Source organism: Ambystoma mexicanum, chromosome 2q (assembly GCF_040938575.1).
Source record: "Ambystoma mexicanum isolate Mex_15411 chromosome 2q, UKY_AmexF1_1, whole genome shotgun sequence".
Taxonomy (NCBI): Eukaryota; Metazoa; Chordata; class Amphibia; order Caudata; family Ambystomatidae; genus Ambystoma; species Ambystoma mexicanum.
This window is the reverse complement of record NC_090924.1, coordinates 973201666-973222180: the sequence shown is the minus strand read 5'-3', so window position 1 is coordinate 973222180 and position 20515 is coordinate 973201666.

Here is a 20515-nt window from a genome sequence, read left to right as displayed (position 1 = left end):
ATGTTGTTGTGCGTATGGGAGTTGCAGTAAACAATTGTCCTGGGCAATTGGGGTGAAAGGAGTAGGGTACTAGATGGAATTCGTACCCTAGTGCTCTAGCAAGGCTATATGTGACCCATGGGGGAAGATGACGGGTCATGCAACACACAGGCACCCCAAAAACAAAAGCACACGTGCACGCAACCCCTGGTAGGCCACGTGCGTGTAAAAATAAACCTGCACTACCCTGTGGCACCCAGAAACACAAAAATAAGCGTACGCATGTTACACTCAGCCTACAATGACCTATGAAGGGGTACGCGACACACGGGGCAACCACAGTTGGAAAATATGTCCGTGACTCACCGTCTGCCTTGAAAAAGAACGTGAAAAAGACGTGCGTGAGCGCGTAGGCAACACCCCCGCCAAAAGAAGAAAAGAATGCAGTCTGAGGAAACAGGGAGTACGAGCTGGAAACGTTGTGAAGTAATCGTGTGTGAACCGACAAGAAGTACAAGATACACCCGCTCACTCTCCACAAAAAGCACGCACAAGGAAATAGCGTGATACTCGTACCTTTTAAGCCAGCCCACACGTGAAACGTCACTTACGCGCTAAGGCCCTTTCCTCCAATAGCACGGTGACGTGCAGTTTTTTCACATGCTGAATCACTTTGCACCCGTGTTGTGGGCAACGCCCCCGCACGTAACGTCACTGACACGCTTACGCGCTAAGGGGCTTTCCTCAGATTTCACGCTCACGTGCAATTTTTTCACGTGCCAAATCACTCCGTATCAAGCTGGCCACGGGAAAACACACGGAAGCCCACGCTCCTGCCCAAAAGGCCCTTTTCCTGCCCCCAAAAGTCCCGAGCATGCTCCCACCTGCCATCTGCTGCTGCCTGCCTGCCTGCTGCCCACTTGCCCTGCTATTTGCTGCCTGCACGTCATCCAGGGGTGCAGTTACTGTGACCACCTGTAACGCTTACCTGACTCTGCGGGGACACCACTCTTAGAATGTAACTTTCTTCTCTGAGTGCGTTGTTCTAACCCTTAGTTTTATTTCTCAAAACTTCAAGCTCCAATAGACTAGAAATCTATGAGGAAACACAAGAACATAGATAAATGTAACCTTCCCAAAGGTAACTTGCACTAACTAATCTCCCAATCTATCTTCCTTTTTAATCTCTTCCTTTTCAATCTCTCTACTCTTACCTTTGATTAGTATATTGTGGGCTATCCATCCTGCTTCTGCGCAGGGGCGCTTGTCCTGAAGATGGAAGAGGTGGCTATTAGGATGGTACTGCAGAAGGGTGGTTGGAGGGAAGGCAAAGGGCACGGGAAGGAACCAAATAGCCACAGTATAATACCACCTATCACACTGGAGTGACTCCCAAACCCTTGGACTGGATAGAAACCGGACCCTGAGGTAAATGAGCGCTAATGACAATAAAACCTGAGGAGCACTGTAAACAGGGTTTCAATATGGAATGCCACAGAATCCTAAATGACGTTGTCCAAATATAAACAATGACAAAATGAACGGAGAGAATTATTTTACTATTGCGAGTTCAATGAAGAGGCACAAGTTAAGGTACTTCACAGAGAAAACATAGCAACAGGAAAACCTGAGGCAAGCGAGTGACAGACTCCTCACACACGTTTCGAGTGCCGGAGTCCCGACCCTCGACACCTGACTGGAACTGTTCAAGCGCAATGCGCACTATCCACCATAATAACCATACCAGGAAAGATACTGGTGGAAGGCGCGAGCACTGCTGAGCGTTGCCGCTAACTTACTTCAATTAGAAAGATTAGCCCCCAAACGTACAACGAACACCAAAGCCAAGGAGCGTAAGGGGGGCAAGGGAAGAACGCTAGGAATGTCGGAAGCAGGGAACAGGAACTATGAAAGAACGGGGTTCTGAGGAGAATCTTGACAGGATCCGCGGTAAGCGTCTTCTGTAACAACAGACGCGAAGCGCGGAACGCTAAGGGGGAGGGGCTTAAATACTGAAGGCGTGACAACAACTAGACTGCACAACCCCCATACCAGGAATTTCACCGGGGGCCATGTTTGCAGGATAAGGAAGTGTCAAAACTACGTAGCCAAGGATCTACCTTCCCAGAGCCCAGGATCTATATGCAGTTCGCCAAGACATTTTAGTAGGTTTTGTGAGGGGAACCCCGGTGGTCATGACAGTACTCCCCCCCAAAGCCCCTCCAAGAGTGGAACTCCCCCTCCCAGGTTTGCACGGGTTATTTATGTGAAATGCCTTTAGCAATCTAGGGGCGTGAAGGTTTTCAACAGGTTCCCATGTTCTGTCCTGAGGACCATAGCCTTTCCAATCCACCAAGTAGTACAGTTTATTACGCACAATCTTAGAGTCCAGGATGGCCTTGACCTCATACTCCAACTGATCATTCTCCACTTCCATGGGAGCTGGCACCTCTTGGATTCGGGTGTTTGGGTAGACTGGTTTCAAAAGGGACACGTGAAACACTGAGTGGATCTTCATGGTTTTTGGAAGGACGAGCTTCATGGCTACAGGATTATCTTCTCAATGGCGAAAGGTCCCAGGAATCGCGGAAGGAATTTTCGTGATCCTTTTAAGGCCAAATTCCGAGTGGATAACCATACCAAATCCCCCACTTTATACTCTGGAGCATCGCATCTTTTGCTGTCCGCAAATTTCTTCTGGGACTCTTTAGCCAAAGATAAGTGTTCCTTTGCTTGAGCAATGGATGTTGTGATTTTTTCATGCAGACATTTAACCGCTGGCATTTCCAAAGGTGCTGGTGGGTCGTAGGCTGATGTACGAGGATGCCGGCCGTGTAGGGTATAAAAAGGACTCAATCCAGTGGAGGCATGCACTGAGTTATTATATGCATATTCCGCAACCCATAAAACATTTAACCAGGTGTCTTCGAGTTGATGTAGCATGCATCTGATATACTGTTCCAAGGTTTGGTTGGTTCGCTCAGTTTGGCCATCAGTTTGGGGATGATGGCTCGAGGACAGACGTACATCAATCTTTGCCAATTCACAACACTTTTTCCAAAATTTAGAAACAAATTGACTTCCCCGATCAGAAACCACTATTGTGGGGAAACCATGCAATTTCACAATATTCTCCAGAAAGGTTCTTGCCAGAACAGCCGAAGTGGGAAGACCCTTCAATGCGATGAAATGCGCCATTTTTGAGAACAAGTCCACTACCACTAAAATGGTATCACAACCTCCACAATTTGGTAAATCTGTGATGAAGTCCATTGAAATTGTGTGCCAGGGAACGGGGGGAACACTCAGAGGTTGGAGAAGACCAGCTGGTTTCCTTTTTTGGGTCTTATTTTGAGCACAGTTTCCACATGTTCTCAAATACTGAATGACATCTTTTCTCCAAGTTGGCCACCAATACGATCTCTTCACTTTTTCCAAAGTTTTCGTGATTCTGGGATGACCTTCCAACAGGGCTCCATGATAATTAGCCATTACTTGTTCTTGCAGTTTTGGTGTGGGTAAGTACAGACGATCCTGATAGAAAGGTAAGTCATCCAAAATCGTGAAACATTCCCCCTTCGATTCACATCTCGCCAACTCATCTCTAGTCATGCTGGTTTTAATCTCATTTCGTAATTCTTCAAATGTCGAATCGGCAGTGTCCATTACTCCAAGTACCTTCTCTCCCGAAACGATTTCCACTGGGTTCACAGGCACATAAGCTCCATCACCTTTTCCGATACGGGATAAGGCATCCGCCTTACCATTTCGCACTCCTGGTCTGAAGGTAATGATGAAATCATATTCGGCAAAAAAGAGGGCCCATCGCAACTGCCTCGATGATTGTGCCTTTGCAGAGCGCAAATATTGTAAGTTGCGATGGTCAGTGAAAATGGTCACAGTGTGTCTTGCTCCGAGCAGATGGTGCCTCCATTCTTTGAGTGCGCACTTTATAGCCAAAAGCTCTTTATCTGTGATGGTATAATTCAGTTCAGCAGCAGAGAATTTCTTAGACCAAAAGGCCACTGGGTGCAGTTCTTGGGTGTTAGGATTACGCTGAGACAAAACTGCTCCCATGGCAACATTTGAGGCATCCGTTTCTACCACAAATGGAAAGTCAGGTCTTGGATGTTGGAGAACTGGTGCGGTGGTGAATCTCTCTTTCAATTTTTTAAAGGCTTCATCAGCTTCCTGAGTCCAATCAAATTTTCTATTTTTTCCTGAGTAACAAGGTAATGGGATGAACTAGGCAAGAAAAATCAGAAACAAAACGCCTATAAAAATTGGCAAATCCAAGAAAGCTCTGAATTCCTTTGACTGAAGTAGGGGCGGGCCAAGACGTAATGGCATCAACCTTCCTGTTATCCATCTGAATGCCTTGTGCCGACAGGATAAAACCCCAAAACTCCACTTCCGGGAAATGGAACTGACATTTCTCTAATTTAACGTACAAAGAGTTATCCTTCAGAATTTGCAGCACTGATGTTACATCTTTCACATGATCCGAATGGTTTGCGGAGAAGATGAGAATGTCATCCACATAAACCACCACACAAATGTCCAAATATTCTCTAAGGATATCATTCATAAATGACTGAAAGGCTGCTGGAGCATTACAAAGCCCAAAAGGCATAACCTGATATTCAAAGAGCCCAAACAGCGTTCGAAAGGCAGTTTTCCACTCCTCCCTCTCTTTGATACGGATAAGATGATAGGCGCCTCTCAAATCAAGCTTGGTGAATACTCGTGCCTGTTTCACCTGTTCCAGCAAGGTTGAAATAAGGGGAAGAGGATATCGATTCTTCACAGTAATTTGGTTTAGGGTTCTGTAATCTATACATGTTCTTAAATCACCTTCTTTCTTGGGCACAAAAAAAAGAGGGGATGCCACTGGTGACTTGGATGGCCTGATAAAACCATTAGCTAAATACTGGTCCAAATAAGACTTCAAGTGCGCATTCTCTTTTTCTGTGAGAGCATAAATTCTACTGCACGGAAGCTGAGCTCCTGGGATGAGGTCAATATGGCAGTCATAAGGTCTATGTGGAGGTAATACTTCAGCCTGTTTTTCTTCTTGAAATATTTTCTGGAATCTTTGATATTCTCCTGGCAATGAACCCATTAGACCAAAGGTAGATTGAGTAGATGCATCAGGCAGTTTAGTAATTTTGGAACCTTCAGTTGAGAAACACACGCTCAGACACTTGGTGGGGAAGGTCAGGGTCCGGGCGCACCAATCGATGATCGGGTTATGCTTCTCCAGCCAGGGTATTCCCAAGAGGATTCGGAATTGTGGAGCTCGAATTAGGTCAAAAGAGATCCTCTCCTTGTGTCCTTCCTGGCACAGCATTGTGAGTGGGTTGGTGCACTGTGTAACAGGTCCTGACACCAATGGTGTGCCATCGACTCCGGAAACATTCTCGGCTTCCAACTTGTTCCTCAAAGAGAATCCCAATTTGCTTGCCAGATGCTGATCCATATAATTGCCAACTGCCCCACAGTCAATGTATGCCATTAAGGCATGTCTTTCGGTGGGAGTTTCAGGATTAAATAGGACTATAGGAAACACGAAGTGTGAGGTCGCTGCAACCCTTTCCATGCTCGACAAGCGGACCTCTAGACTTGTCGGGCACTGGAGTTTTCCGCCATCTGTTCTTTTTTGTCCTGATTAACTCCTCCTAGGGGTTTCCGAGCAGGTTTCAAAGGGCAATCTTTTAAAAAATGACCAGCCTTGCCACAATAAAGACACAACTGCAATTGTCGTCTCTTTTCTCGCTCAGCTTGAGATATTGGGCCTCGGATTCCACCCAACTGAATTGGTTCTGAATAAGCATCCACTCCAGGCTTAACCACTGGTTCTCTGGGACGGATCAGAAGGGGCCGATTGTCTTGACGAGCACGATCTGTTCTCCTGTCCTGAAGACGATGATCCAATTGGATTGTTAAATCTATGAAATCTGTAATACCTTCTGGTGGGTTTACGACTTGAGCCAAAACATCTTTCAGTTCACTGCGTAGACCACGATAAAACAGTGTTGTTCTCTTTTCTGCAGGCCAATTGGTTTCTGCCACCAGTCTATTAAACGTAGCAACGTATGCAAGGAGCTCCTGGTTACCTTGCCTTAAGGACAGCAACTCATTGTCCAGAGCTTGTCCTGCGTGTGACGAGCAAATAATTTCTCTAATTCTCGCTGAAATTCTGTGAAGTTTTGTAATACTGGATCATCCCTATTTACCAAGGGAATGGACCAATCCGCAGCAACACCTCCCAGATAGGACAACACAAAGGCTACCTTTGATTGGTCATTAGGAAAAACTCCCGGCCTACATAGAAAGTGTAACCTGCACTGATTTAGGAACACTGCAAACCTTTTTGGGTCCCCTGTAAAGCGCTCCGGAGGAGTCAAAGGTATATTCCCTGGAATGACCACTTGAACAGGAACTGGGGGCGACATAGGGGAAGAAGCCTGACCACTTCCATGGGGTAAAGGCACCTGCCCTGCTTGCTTCTGCAGCAGTTGACGAGCCAGTTCTTCTGTTCTTTCTCTATTTATTCCTAGTTCTCTTCTAAGAGCACTAGTTTCTGACCTGGCTGCAAGGACTTCAGTTCTTAATTCACCCAATAATTGAGTGAGCTGATCTATCTCAGAAGATCCCATGATGTCCAGGCAGAGTACTTTTCAGTATTGCGGCTTCGCGTTCTGTAACGCTTACCTGACTCCGCGGGGACACCACTCTTAGAATGTAACTTTCTTCTCTGAGTGCGTTGTTCTAACCCTTAGTTTTATTTCTCAAAACCTTAAGCTCCAATAGACTAGAAATCTATGAGGAAACACAAGAACATAGATAAATGTAACCTTCCCAAAGGTAACTTGCACTAACTAATCTCCCAATCTATCTTCCTTTTTAATCTCTTCCTTTTCAATCTCTCTACTCTTACCTTTGATTAGTATATTGTGGGCTATCCATCCTGCTTCTGCGCAGGGGTGCTTGTCCTGAAGATGGAAGAGGTGGCTATTAGGATACTGCAGAAGGGTGGTTGGAGGGAAGGCAAAGGGCACGGGAAGGAACCAAATAGCCACAGTATAATACCACCTATCACACTGGAGTGACTCCCAAACCCTTGGACTGGATAGAAACCGGACCCTGAGGTAAATGAGCGCTAATGACAATAAAACCTGAGGAGCACTGTAAACAGGGTTTCAATATGGAATGCCACAGAATCCTAAATGACGTTGTCCAAATATAAACAATGACAAAATGAACGGAGAGAATTATTTTACTATTGCGAATTCAATGAGGAGGCACAAGTTAAGGTACTTCACAGAGAAAACATAGCAACAGGAAAACCTGAGGCAAGCGAGTGACAGACTCCTCACACACGTTTCGAGTGCCGGAGCCCCGACCCTCGACACCTGACTGGAACTGTTCAAGCGCAATGCGCACTATCCACCATAATAAACATACCAGGAAAGATACTGGTGGAAGGCGCGAGCACTGCTGAGCGTTGCCGCTAACTTACTTCAATTAGAAAGATTAGCCCCCAAACGTGTAACGAACACCAAAGCCAAGGAGCGTAAGGGGGGCAAGGGAAGAACGCTAGGAATGTCGGAAGCAGGGATCAGGAACTATGAAAGAACGGGGTTCTGAGGAGAATCTTGACAGGATCCGCGGTAAGCGTCTTCTGTAACAACAGACGCGAAGCGCGGAACGCTAAGGGGGAGGGGCTTAAATACTGAAGGCGTGACAACAACTAGACTGCACAACCCCCATACCAGGAATTTCACCGGGGGCCATGTTTGCAGGATAAGGAAGTGTCAAAACTACGTAGCCAAGGATCTACCTTCCCAGAGCCCAGGATCTATATGCAGTTCGCCAAGACATTTTAGTAGGTTTTGTGAGGGGAACCCCGGTGGTCATGACACCACCCCTGCTGGAACCGAAGACTCCGACTGGGATACCATCGCTCCACAGCCCAGCCCCAGGACCCAGTTGCCCACCCACACCTGCCTCTGGGGTTGCCCTGTTGGGCACAACACCATCTGGCACCACTGGCAACCCCCAGCCAGAGAGGCAGAGGGCCACCAGCTTCAGTGCCAGGGAAGTTGGTGTCCTGGTGGAGCAAGTCCTGGGGCAGTATGATGCCCTCTTTGGAAGTGTGTGCGCCGACAATGAAGGACGGACCAGGATCTGGATGGACATCGTGACTGCCATCAACGAGGAGGGGGTGGCAGTCTGCGACATCAAACATCTCCAGAAGCGCTGGGAGGACTTCAGGTCCAGGACCCTCGACAAGGCCTAGCGAGCGCCTCCTGAAGGCAGCGGATGCCAAGGGACGCCGGGGCCAGCTGTCAGACCACCAAATGAGGGTCCTGGAATGCATACGCCCAGCGCTCCATGTCCAGGTCCTTGAGAGGCAGACCCATCTGGAGTCGAGCGGTAAGTGTACATGCACACTGATTGGACGCTGTGTGTGTTGTGGTGTGCCAGTAGTGTGCAGGTTGCACATGTGTTTTTGTAGGGCCATGTATCGATGTGTATGTACAGGGGTGCGAGGCTGCCACATGTGAGTCCTCTCATGTGTGAGACACATCGATGGTGTATGTGTTGGTAAGCATGCTGCCCAAATGCAGATGTGGGAGCGCACATGTTTGAATTTCTGTGTATGTATGTTGGCATGGTTGTGGTGTCACACATGGATGGTGGTTCCTGCTGCATGTATCTCCACTTTGTACATGTGCATGTGTGTGTATTTGACAAGTGTGCAACTGTGATGCAAAATGGATGCATGTGACACTGACATGTAGTAGGCAGAATGCCAGATGTGACATGGATGGGGATGTCATCACTGCAAGAGTTTGTGGAGATGTACACATGCATGTAGGTCTGGTGGCGTGTGTGCATGTGTTGTGCACTCCCTATGTTTCATGTGAGATCAGGCTCACCTTCGGCTGCTCGTGAGGTTGTTTGTGAATGGATGGTGCTGCCTGGTGCAATATTGCTGTTGAATTGTTCATGTGTGTGAGTTGAAATGACATGTGTGTTGGGGAGTGTGATGCCATGTCTGAAGTTTGACACTGCCACTCATGTACAACTGTCATGTGTGTATCAATCCATTGTACAGTGCCCTGATGCCTGTGTTTTATCCCTCCCTGTCTGCAGCGTCAACTGATGAAGAGGGCAGAGAGGGTGCTGTGGAGCAAAGCGCAGGGAACGCACCACCAGCTTGAGACGCAAGGCCCGGCTCCCCTCCCAGATTGTCATCTCGTCGGGGAGTGAGGAGCCTGGTGCCGCGTCCCAGGCCACAGCTGCCGAGGGTAGGTCCAAGAGGCGGAGTTCGGAGGTGGACTCCTCGGCAGCAGAAGGGGCAGCTGAGACCCCCCAGGGTCTGACGGAGGAAGATGGCCTGGAGTTATCCAGGTTGGAGGGGGGTTTGGGGAGGAGGAGGCCGCGGAAGGGACACACACAGGGTCTGGAGGTGGGGATTCCATTGGTGCAAGTGGTGCAGTGCAGGGGCAGGGACAGGAGGCAGCACAGGCCGCCGCAGAGGTGCCTGTGTGTAATCCTGTCCCTGATCCTGTGACTGCATCATCCGGCACCAGCAGGAATGCCTACGTCCAGACCCGTTTTCAGGGAGGGGATGAGCGCACAACAAGTGGCCTTCCTCTCCCTGCAGACGTGGCTATCCGGGACGGGGTTAAGCCTGTCCTGGCTGGGATAGCGTTGCGTCAACGGGGCATGCGAGGTGACCTTCAGTGTTTTCGTAAAGACACTGCACGGACCGCGTTGACCTACTGGGACGGGTCACCAGTGCTGGATTACTCTGTGTGCTGGACCTTCTTGCGACCCCCTCCTCACCTGAACCCCCTGCGCGCCAGTCATCCTCCATGCCTGGGTACCCTGTGGAGCTGCCTCTGACCCAGCGGCCAGGCTGGTGGAGGACACATCCCTGCCACAGTTGGACGTCCAGCAGGGGTGGCCACCACGACAACTGCACCCCAGCCAGAGGAGGACGTGCAGGCAGCAAGAGCCAGGGCGCAGGCACAGGCACAGCAGCAGCAGCAACACGGTGGGAGCAATGATGGCTCGGGGCCTTCAACATCGGAGGGGCAGGCATCGGCCAGAGGGCAGGGGGACCCAGGATTGAAAGTGTCTTCCGTGTGGCAGCAGTTGGGCCAGGCCACAGGTGCGGAGCGGCGGCGGGCGGAAGAGGCACAGCTCACAATGGTCAAGGCGGAGAACTCCATGCGGAGGGCACTGAGGCGGGCCAGGTGCCTCGAGGCTATTCGCAGGGAGTTGGAGTCCGACATTGGCATCATCCCTGCAAACCCTCTGGGCCATGCAAACCCTCTGGGCCATGGAAGGGGACCGCCTCCAGGACATTGAGCGGGAGTTCGATGATGCCCTGGCCCAGGACATCGAAAAGTGAGCCGTCAGACTAGCCAGCCGCCATTGTAAACAGTTTTTAGTGTTAGGTTTCATTTTCGTTTTCCTCTGATTTGGGGTGATTAGACTATGCCCCACACGTTTGTATATAGTTTTTTTCTTAGGTAGTTTCTTAGGTAGGTTTCATTTCTTTCGTTGGGCTCATGGACCCTTGACAATGGATTGTACATAGTTGGACAATGGATTTATTTGAACTTTTTCTTTGGATTTCACCATGGATTAATGGATTTTTCTTATTACGTTTCCTTTGGATTTGCTTTGATGGAGGGAAAGTTAGGACTATTTCATTGCTTTATTTTTGTCCATAATACATTTTGATATTTTACTTCCATGTGTGTAATTCGCTCATTGGGTTCATGCATGTGAGAATGTGGGTTTACACAATCAATGCCAACCAGTGTGTGTGTGTGTGACGGACATGTGTTGATGTACATTGTTGACTTTTGCTTTGTGTCTTGAGATGGGCATGTCAGTGTGGGGTGGATTGGGAAATCATTGCGTCTCAAGACTGGGGTGCCATGCTGTGGTATTTTGGTGTAGAAGTGGGCCATGATTGTGCATCTTTATGTCATGTAGGGGGGACATGAGTGGGGATCTGCTGACAGGTGCCCCTCACTGCTGGGGGGTGGGGGTGCAGGGGGACATGAGTGGGGGCCTGCTGGCAGGTGCCCCTCACTGCTGGGGGTTAGAGGTGCAGGGGGACATGAGTGGGGGCCTGCTGGCAGGTGCCCCTCACTGTTGGGGGGCGGGGGTGCAGGCGGACATGAGTGGGGGCCTGCTGGCAGGTGCCCCTCACTGCTGGGGGGTGGGGGTGCAGGGGGACATGAGTGGGGGCCTGCTGGCAGGTTCCCCTCACTACTGGGGGGTGGGGGTGCAGGGGGACATGAGTGGGACATGAGTGGGGGCCTGCTGGCAGGTGCCCCTCACTGCTGGGGGGTGGGGGTGCAGGGGGACATGAGTTGGTGATCACTAGTGCAAGGTGGCATGTGGCCTGGCTGGGGGGCATGCCCATGGTGGATGGGCTGCCTGCGGGACATGACCAGGGGCGCAGGGTAGTCCCCTGTGGTGTGGGCTGCCTGCAGGGGCCATGGAGGGGGTAGAGGGCACACCTGGGAGGACTGAATTCACGTGTGGGACTCCCTGCGCACTCTGACAGCAAAATCGCGTGTGAAACTTCCCGCGCACCCCCAAAATACACATACCCCGCCCACACAGGGCCAATCGCGTGTGAAACTTCCCACGCACCCCCGAAATACACGTACCCCGCTCACACAGGGCCAATCGCGTGTGAAACTTCCCGCGCACCCCCGAAAAACACGTACCCCGCTTGCACAGGTCCAATCGCGTGTGAAACTTCCCGCGCACCCCAGAAATACATGTACCCCACTCGCACAGGGCCAATCACGTGTGAAACTTCCCGCGCACCCCCGAAATACACGTACCCCGCTCCCACAGGGCCAATCGCGTGTGAAACTTCCCGCGCAGCCCCGAAATCCACGTACCCTGCTCGCACAGGGCCAATCGGGTGTGAAACTTCCCGCGCACGCCCAAAATCCACATACCACGCTCGCACAGGGCCTACCGCATGTGAAACTCCCCGTGTACCCCCCAAATACATGTAGCCTGCTCGCACAGGCCCAATCGCGTGCGAAACTCCCTGCGAACCCCAGTAATACATGTACCCCGCTCGCACAGGCCCTACCGCGTGTGATAATTCCAGCGCACCCCAGGAATACACGTTCCCCGCTCGCTGTTTGCTGTGTAGCGACCCTGTAAACTGGTCCTGGGTTTGCGCAGCCCTTTGCGCTGGATTTGGGATTCTGATGGCTTTTCTTTGCGTGAGGGGTGTTCTTGGGGGCGTAACTGGCGCTGCAGGATGTTTTCTGCGACAGGGCTCTTTTTGCGTTGGGAATTCCATGAATACGCGGTGCGCCAGAATGCTGTTTAGCGCACACGGCTGGCGCACGCTGGTGCGCGATCCCTCTCTGCGCTGCTCGCGTGTGCTGCCTCTGCGCTGAAATCTATGAATTACCCCCTAAATTGTTTGCAATTGTAAGGAAAACTTGAACACACTGGCCGGTAAATGACAATTATTGTTACTATCGAACTACAATGCGCTGCCTAAAGTTTGCATTGTATTATTTAGGATTAGAGGTTTAGAAATATAGATTTGATTCATGTAAATGATTGTGTGTGTTTTACAATTAGCGAGAATTTTGAGAGCAGGTGGATTGTCATCTGTAGACAATCTGTCTATATTTGACAAATCATACTGTGTTTATTTCCCAAGCATAAAAAAAGGGGACCACCTTTGACTGTCATATTTCATTGAAATAAAGCAGAGTATGAGTACAAATACGACCTATGTCTTGTCCCAGAATATTTGGGAGAGATTGTACAGTTGAAGGTGTTAAATCAGAGAGTGTACCTCTGCAAAATGAATACGTGAATCTACAATAGTGCTCAACAGAAGAATGGAGCACAAATTTCCAGAAATCCTGGTGTGATGCATCAACATATGGAAAGTTCCAGATGCCGTTTTGGAGTGCTGGCTATTTAAGGCCACACCCAGGCGCTGGGTCCTGCTTAATGTTTTCACTGTGTGATCTTCATAGAAAGAGCTATCTGTCGCTGCTGACCCACATGCTGAAAAATAATCCTCAGACTCCTGACTTGCAACCTAGGGAAAAAAACAAGACAAAGAAGAAGGTTGACCTGATGACTAGTCTTTGCAACTGCAAAGGAGAGGAGTAACTTCTGAGAATCAACTCACCTACATTCTGAGTTATCTCAATCCACCTGGCTCCTACCAACACCCAGGAAACTTAAAGGGAAACTCAGAGAGGAGAGCCAGTCTATGACCATTGAAGCACACTAAAACCAAAAGTCATGCGTAGGGGCACTAAGGGAAGTTCATGTCCTACAGAGCACTGAGACATGAACCCACATAGCAGTGGCGCAATTAGGGGCCCACTGAACAGGAGGGCTCAGGTACACCACAACCCAGTGCAGCAATTTTGAACCCAAGATATTTACCTCCAAAGAACTAAGGAAGCCTGGAGTCTGCTCCCAATGACCATTTTAAGAACAAAGAAACTACAGACTAGCAAGTCCAGCTAGAAGTGTAGCTGGTCTACCTTAGTCCATCCAGGGACCTCAAAGCTGCTTGGAACCATCTTCTTCTCTTCACCTGAGACTCCAAAAACATCTCCTGGGGTGCAGGATTGTGTTGATGGTTAGTCAGAAAGAACTAGTGTTAAGGGATTCTGTTTTGTGCTACAAGATGGGGCACTGAAGCTTAAGGTTCAAGTAATATTCTGCTATATTAACTTCAAGTCTGACTTTCTCTAGAGCGTAACTTGCCAAATACACATGGTTCAGGAGCTCATCACAGAAGCATCTATGGGTTGAAATTCTGTCTTCCCCTCCCTTATCGTCTCAAGCAAGGGGGCCCTGCAAATATTGTTTAGTAAGGCCTAAAGTCATTATTATGGTGGAAGGTCCAATTTTCAAATCAGCAAATTTTCCCTGACCATGGTGAAGACATCTAATTGTTAGGGGTTTTTAACTTTATGGAAGTCGAAAGAAAACATACAACTACCATCAGGTATTCCCACAACCAATATGGGAGGAGATCGTTAGCAATGGGACCATTCTATGAATGGCGGGTTCTTTGACAAAGCCTAGCAGATTTTCTGGAAGGTATATTACTATGAATGAGCATCTATCGTACTAGCCCATGTAAATCTGTGAATACATCAAAGAAATGTTGAAGAACATTTCAAAAATGTTGCTTTGGCTCCTTGGTAGCTGTTCAGGTATTAAGATGGGTGGGTAGTTGGGCAGATTGGGAAATAACTGTACAGCTTTGATGGATGTCACTTTTTTGTTTTTGATTTTCTTGAGCTTTCTATGATTGCTAATATACAGAGTCCCTCACTAAAGTCATTCCATTTTCATTGTTTAGATACAATTATTGGACTTGGTACTTTAGTTGGCCTGTTGTTCTCTTATCATATCTTATACTTTCTGAGGTTGCCTTTTATAATCCAGCACAAAGGGTGTGAGGCCCTAAAAGCCTTGGTGGCCTTCTATACTGCAAACTGCGGCCATGGAAGAAGTTCATTCCAGTTCTTCCCTTCTTCTACTCTTCCAAGGATGCTGCTTTCCTAAGCAGGTTTCTGAGAGTTTGACTGAAGCGTCCAACGAAACGATTGGTATGCAGCCAATATGATGAAGTAGGTAAGGGTTTGAATTGCAACAGATGTTTAAGTTCCCCCATAATTTTAGACATTAAGTTGGTCCCATGGGCTCTTTGGTGAAAACATGTTTTAAAATCTATAGAGATCTCTTGTCTCACAAAGGGAAGTTTTCTGGATAACTACTTGCATAAACAACTACCATCAAAAGGATCAATGGGTCCATTGATATCTATTCCTATGTTAGAAAAAGGTACCTCAATGATTGGTACCAGGTTGTAATAATGTTTAGGGGACAAGAGCCGATGTGGCTTACTGAAAAATGGGGCAGAACAAGCAGTACTACTCCAGATGAAAATAAGAAATGTTGCCAGCCTTTTATACAGTGATGGCGCTCTTCAAAATTAGATTTGTTTGGTTAACACAAAGGAAAAAAAAGAAAAAGCTTCAACTTAGGTTTGCTCAGAGACCGGCCTGAGCCTTAATACTTAGAGATTCAAAAAATCCTGTGTTGCCCTTCTTCTCATAGAATACAATAGAATGCGTAATAATTCAGTATTTCTTGGTTTATTGTGGAACAAAAAAAATGTTGTATGCAAAGTTCAAATGCAAAAGAATATTCTTCTTAAATTCATTAGACAAATCAAGTTACATTTCACTGATCATCAATAATCGAAACTCAAATTAAGAAAAGATGAAAGAAAAACACATCAATTTGAGTGAGCGATTCTTGGGATAGGTTTTGACAATCCAGTTTCACTTCACTGTTGATCAATAGTCATTGTTCATGGTTTCAAGTTCTTTGAGTTAGTGTTTAAGTGATCTCATTGGATTGTTGTATATTAATACAGATTGTGCCCTCCAAAATTACTGCTTTACTATTTGTTTTGCTACTCCATTTGGATTTTTATGCATTGCCAATGGTTGTGGTTCATGCTCTCCATATGATGTGGTTTTCCATAAGTAGTGGCTGATGTCCTTATTTTTCCCTTTTATGTATTCATATGTTATGGTTTTCCTAATGTCCTCATTTGAACCCTCGACACGTGTTTCCCCACTCTGTGGTTTGAGTGGTTCCTCAGGAAGTTTGTTGTTTACTTAGGAAATGTAGCAATGAAACAATTCTTGAATTGTTCTTGATAAGACATCCTTATATTGAATGCATTTGAAAATACATTTCCTTGGCAATCGGTCCATGGTGCTTGCCTCGCAAGAAGATCGACTCTCCTAACCAGGAATGTCTCGAGTCGTTACCATCCTCAACAAATAGACTTATGCCCCACTTGAAAAGCGTAGTAAGAGACAATAGAGAAAACCAAGAACTTGACAAACACACAATATGATTATTAGTCTCTCAGTCACAAGATCAAATTCACGTATACCAATTTAAGGGAATGTAGCTTCAAATGCATTCAATATAAGGATGTCTTATCGAGAACAATGTCCTGGTCTGCGTCTATATATCCCATGAGAATAGTGACCACTGTGTCAAAGAACTCTGGGGTATCAACATTGGGTCCGTAAGTGCTTACAAGCAGATATTCCCTGTTTGCTATAATACAGCGGAAGATGACATATCTGCCCTCAGGGCCAATGTAACTTGTTTTCAATGTGAATTTAACCGACTTATGGATTAATGTGAGCACTCCCCTCGCTTGGGTCGAGAAGGAGGTGTAAAATCTGAGTAACCCCCAGGAGGGCGCTAGACCAGTCACTAAGTGTTTCGTGGCATGGGTTTCTTGCAGCAGGAGTATATATGCACTGTGCCTCTGAGCATATGCAATGATCCTACATGCCTTAGTGAAATTGCCAATCCCACGAACATTCCATGACATTAATATAGTCGCCATATCAACTTTTCAGTGTATCTCCCAGACATCCCGCCTCTGTGCATAGGATGTTAAGCCTGTTGTATGCAAATGCTGTTCACCCGATGTGTGTATTGCTGTGTTACCTCTGCCATTTTTAAATTACATTCCCCGATCCCCCTTTCCACCTCCCCCCACTGCCCTGACCCAACAAGCAGTGCAGTTACCCTCCCTCTCGGCCCTGTGTCCAGTGAGCCTACCCTAACTAGGCTCAATTGCAACGGAATTCCAAAGTGTCCCGTCCTCCACAGAACCTCCAAAAGAACCATTGCAGCCACAGAGGGGAATGCTGCTGCCGCACAACTGACAATTTAGGATCTGTGGTGTAACACCACTCGTTACAAACTTTGGTGGATGATGAACATTTGCCTACCTATTAATAAGGTAGGAATCCCAGTAGTCACTGGTCCACTATACGGTGGAACTAGTGTCTACTCTGTCTATGCCCGGGAGGGGAAACACAGCAAATTATGTATGAGACAGAGATTTCTCTGTATCCATGGTTTAGGCAAACCTACATCAATCTCTTTACTTTTAGTTGTAAGTTTACAAACTCCACATGCTCCACATGGGTAGTGGCCGCTAGCAAGTGGTAGGCCCCAAAGCTCATTTGAAAAACACTAATTGAGGTTTTTCATGTATTAGTTACAGGTGAAGAGCTACTTGACAGCCCACCTCAACCTACACTAGAGACGTTGTGAGCCCCGACGAGCACCACGCAAGGTAATGGCAACCTAATGTATGGTTCTCCTATTCACCTTGTAGGGAATATGAAAGATTGACTTAGCTAATAAAGTGGCCCCTTATCTGTACCCTTCTCTTTTAACTTACAGGTTGCACGTGTACACAATATCCTTCTTCTCATGAAGTGATTTTTTTTTCCATTGGGATTTTCGTAATTATGACAACCCTCCTGATGAATGTTCTTTGAATAACCCCTTACGAACAGAAACATGTCGAGACAATTTCCTGGACTCATACAGGGAATCAACAACTTATGTTATCTAGTAGTGATCAGAAACTGATACAATTTCAGATATATGCTGAATATATTGTTCACTTTGTGTTTATCAACTATTTGATTGTTATTCACGAAATCCTATGTTTTTTATGTAATGATCTTGGATGATCTTTTTTGTAATGTACTTAATAGTTTTTTGATGATTGTTATTAACTATGTGTTTAATTAACTCTTAATGTGTATTAAATTAAAGTTTATATACAGTTTTTTAAGAATTGATCCAGGTGTGAAACCTGTTCTTGAACATTTGCCTATGCCACTATCGACTCATGGCAATCAGGATAAAAGGGCTTGAAGGTGAGATCATTTGGAGAGGACGACCTTCCCACTCAGTCATTCTCCATCATCTCTTCGGCTGGGTTGTGCAATGGGATGGGAGCCTCAATGAACTTCACCTCCTCGTCAGGGGCGGTGAATAAATTAAGTTTGCCTCTATAAGTAAACTTGAGACGTGCTGGGAATAGTATGGCATACTGGATACTTTGTTCCCTGAGCATTTTCTTTACCCCGAGGAATTGGCATCTCTCCTGTTGCACTCTCGTGGAGATGTCGGGGAAAAATCTAATGATCTGTGAGCCTAGCATCAGTTCATTCTTCTCTCATGCGAGGCGAAGTACATGGTCTCTGTCCCGGTAGCTGAGAATCTTTGCAATTATGGGCCTAGGAAAGTCCCCAGAGTTGGGGCGCGGGGCCAGTGCTCAGTGAGCTTGTTCAACGGTGAAAAGGGGATACAGCTCAGCATTGCCCAGCAGATCTTTAAGCGGGGTGTCAATTGCTAGCTCCATCCTTCACATGAGCGCATCCTCAGGAACTCCATCTATTTGAATGTTGTTCCCACGTGAACGAGATTCCAAGTCGTCACACTTCGCCTTGACAGTTTTCATATCGTGGGTTAGAGAGGCCACAGTGTCCTGAAGTGCTTGTGTTCTATCCTCATTTATCCCGATTCTGGTCTCGGCCTCAGTAATTCTGGTGTCTGCATGGTCCAACTGTAATTTGAGCGATGCCACATTCACATTAATATCGTCAAGCTTTTCTTGGAAGAATGCAAAACCTTTGGCCATGTGCTCCATCATGCTAGTTAGGTCAGGAACAGGTGTAGCTGTAGGATCGATGCGTCACCCTGACTGGATGATGATTGCCCCTGTTCTGGCCTACGCGCTGCCTTGGTATATTTGTCCATGGTGCCGGTCTTGTTGGCACCCCAGTTCTTGTTGGGCATTCTCTGGGCAGGTAGTCGTCCCCTCGAGCCAGTCGCACCAGCCTGATCCCAGTCAACTCGCACTTCTATGAGGGCTGTGCACCACTTGTAGATTTATTCTTTGCCCCAATTTTTCATGGCCCCCTCGCCCCCTCTGGTCATTTTAGGAAAGTGGGCGCCTTCTTCTCTGCCCTCCCGTGTGGGGCCCTAATATTAGTGTGGCGATCAGGTAGAAGATCAAATTCTTGCAGGGAGTAAAAAAAGTGATTCAAATCAGGCAACATGGATCTGTAGAGCAAGGGGCCGGGCCGGCCACAAGCTCACTTCAGGGAATCACCATGCATGCAGCGGGGACCTCGGTTGTGGTGCGAGTGTGGTCAATTTTGTAGAGTTCTCTGAGAAACAGATGATGAGCTATAGAGTGAAAGGCAGTATACGGCCCTGGGAGTGACGGGGAGCTTTGGACCAGTGAAGCAGCGGCGCCCCCCTTGGCAGGGGTTCGCAACACCTGTTATATAGTGGCAGTCAGCCCCGTTGTGGTGGTCCAGGCAGTGGTCTAGGACACTCAAGCCCTGGTCGCAGTGGAGGGACCCGACCCTGGCACCGGGTCCCCGTTGTTGGTGGACACGTGGCATGTGGTAGACCCAGGCTGTGCCCTGATATGGGTAGAGCTACACCAGCCGCAGGGGGCAAGTAGGCATCAGGCCAGAAAAGGTTGTGGCAGTGCAATCTGTACCCACAGTCAAGATGACGAGCCCTGTGGCACTCCAGGGCAGTGTCCCCTCCCCAACACACTTACTTAATGTGAAGGATATACTGGCTACTGTCACAGCATCTGCAGTGCCTCCAGCATGCTTATATGGGTTCAATCCAGAGCACCCAGCAGCACGTCATCCAGCAGACCAAGAATCTATGCTCAGCCATGTTGTTCTGGTCCAAGGTGGCTGGAGAGTCTGTGATTGGGAATGAGCAACTCACAAGGTACAGCAGTTCACGGTGCCCAAAGGCACAGGACCGCAGCGTTATCGGCTAGGTTGACATGTGTCCCAATAAAGCATTGCCCGCATGTTGCCCAGTTCGGATATTGTGCTTCTTTGGGCAAGTGTGGGGGCCCAGGGCAGCGCCCTTGTGCAGGGTCAGGGTAGTGGAGCAACCAGATATAGTATCCCAAGTTGCGAGGTGTGTGGGACAGTCCCAGGTGCCGCCGTCGGCCGTCACCGAGAGCAAGGTGGCCTCTCCCGTCAAGCGGGTGATGATGCAGGGCACCCCGTAGCGCGTAGGAGGCTGTCAGCGAATATACAATGTTAGATACAAATATCAATTGCTCCAGGTGAATAGAAAAGGAAAACAGAAAATCACCTACCTGGGCTGGATGAACGAAGAGAAATGTCCTGTGGCCCGGTGAGTGCCTGGAATGGATCTCTCTGACTCTCCCTGTAGAAATTAGGAATTCCCCTGAAAACCCCTCCGGAGTCCTGCTCAAAGGCTTGATCCCGGGAGGTTCCCAGGGAAACCCTCATGGGGGAAAAAACCCTGCGGAGAGCTGCTAGAGAGCGTTGTCCCCCCGAGATGTTCCAGCGTGGGATGAAATTCCGCCTTCTGAGTTTGGGAGCTTCTTAGCAATTGAGACTAAGTTCTGGTAAAGAAGATAAGGTTAGATTAGAATATAATTTCCTTGTCTATCCGTTTGCCAGACCCCCTTTGTATCTTCTGTCCTATATCTTACCCCCAGTTAGTAGGAAGAGAGGTGTCCTGAGAAATCGATGTGAAAGAAGGGAGAGGTAACCTGGAGTTCCCAGAA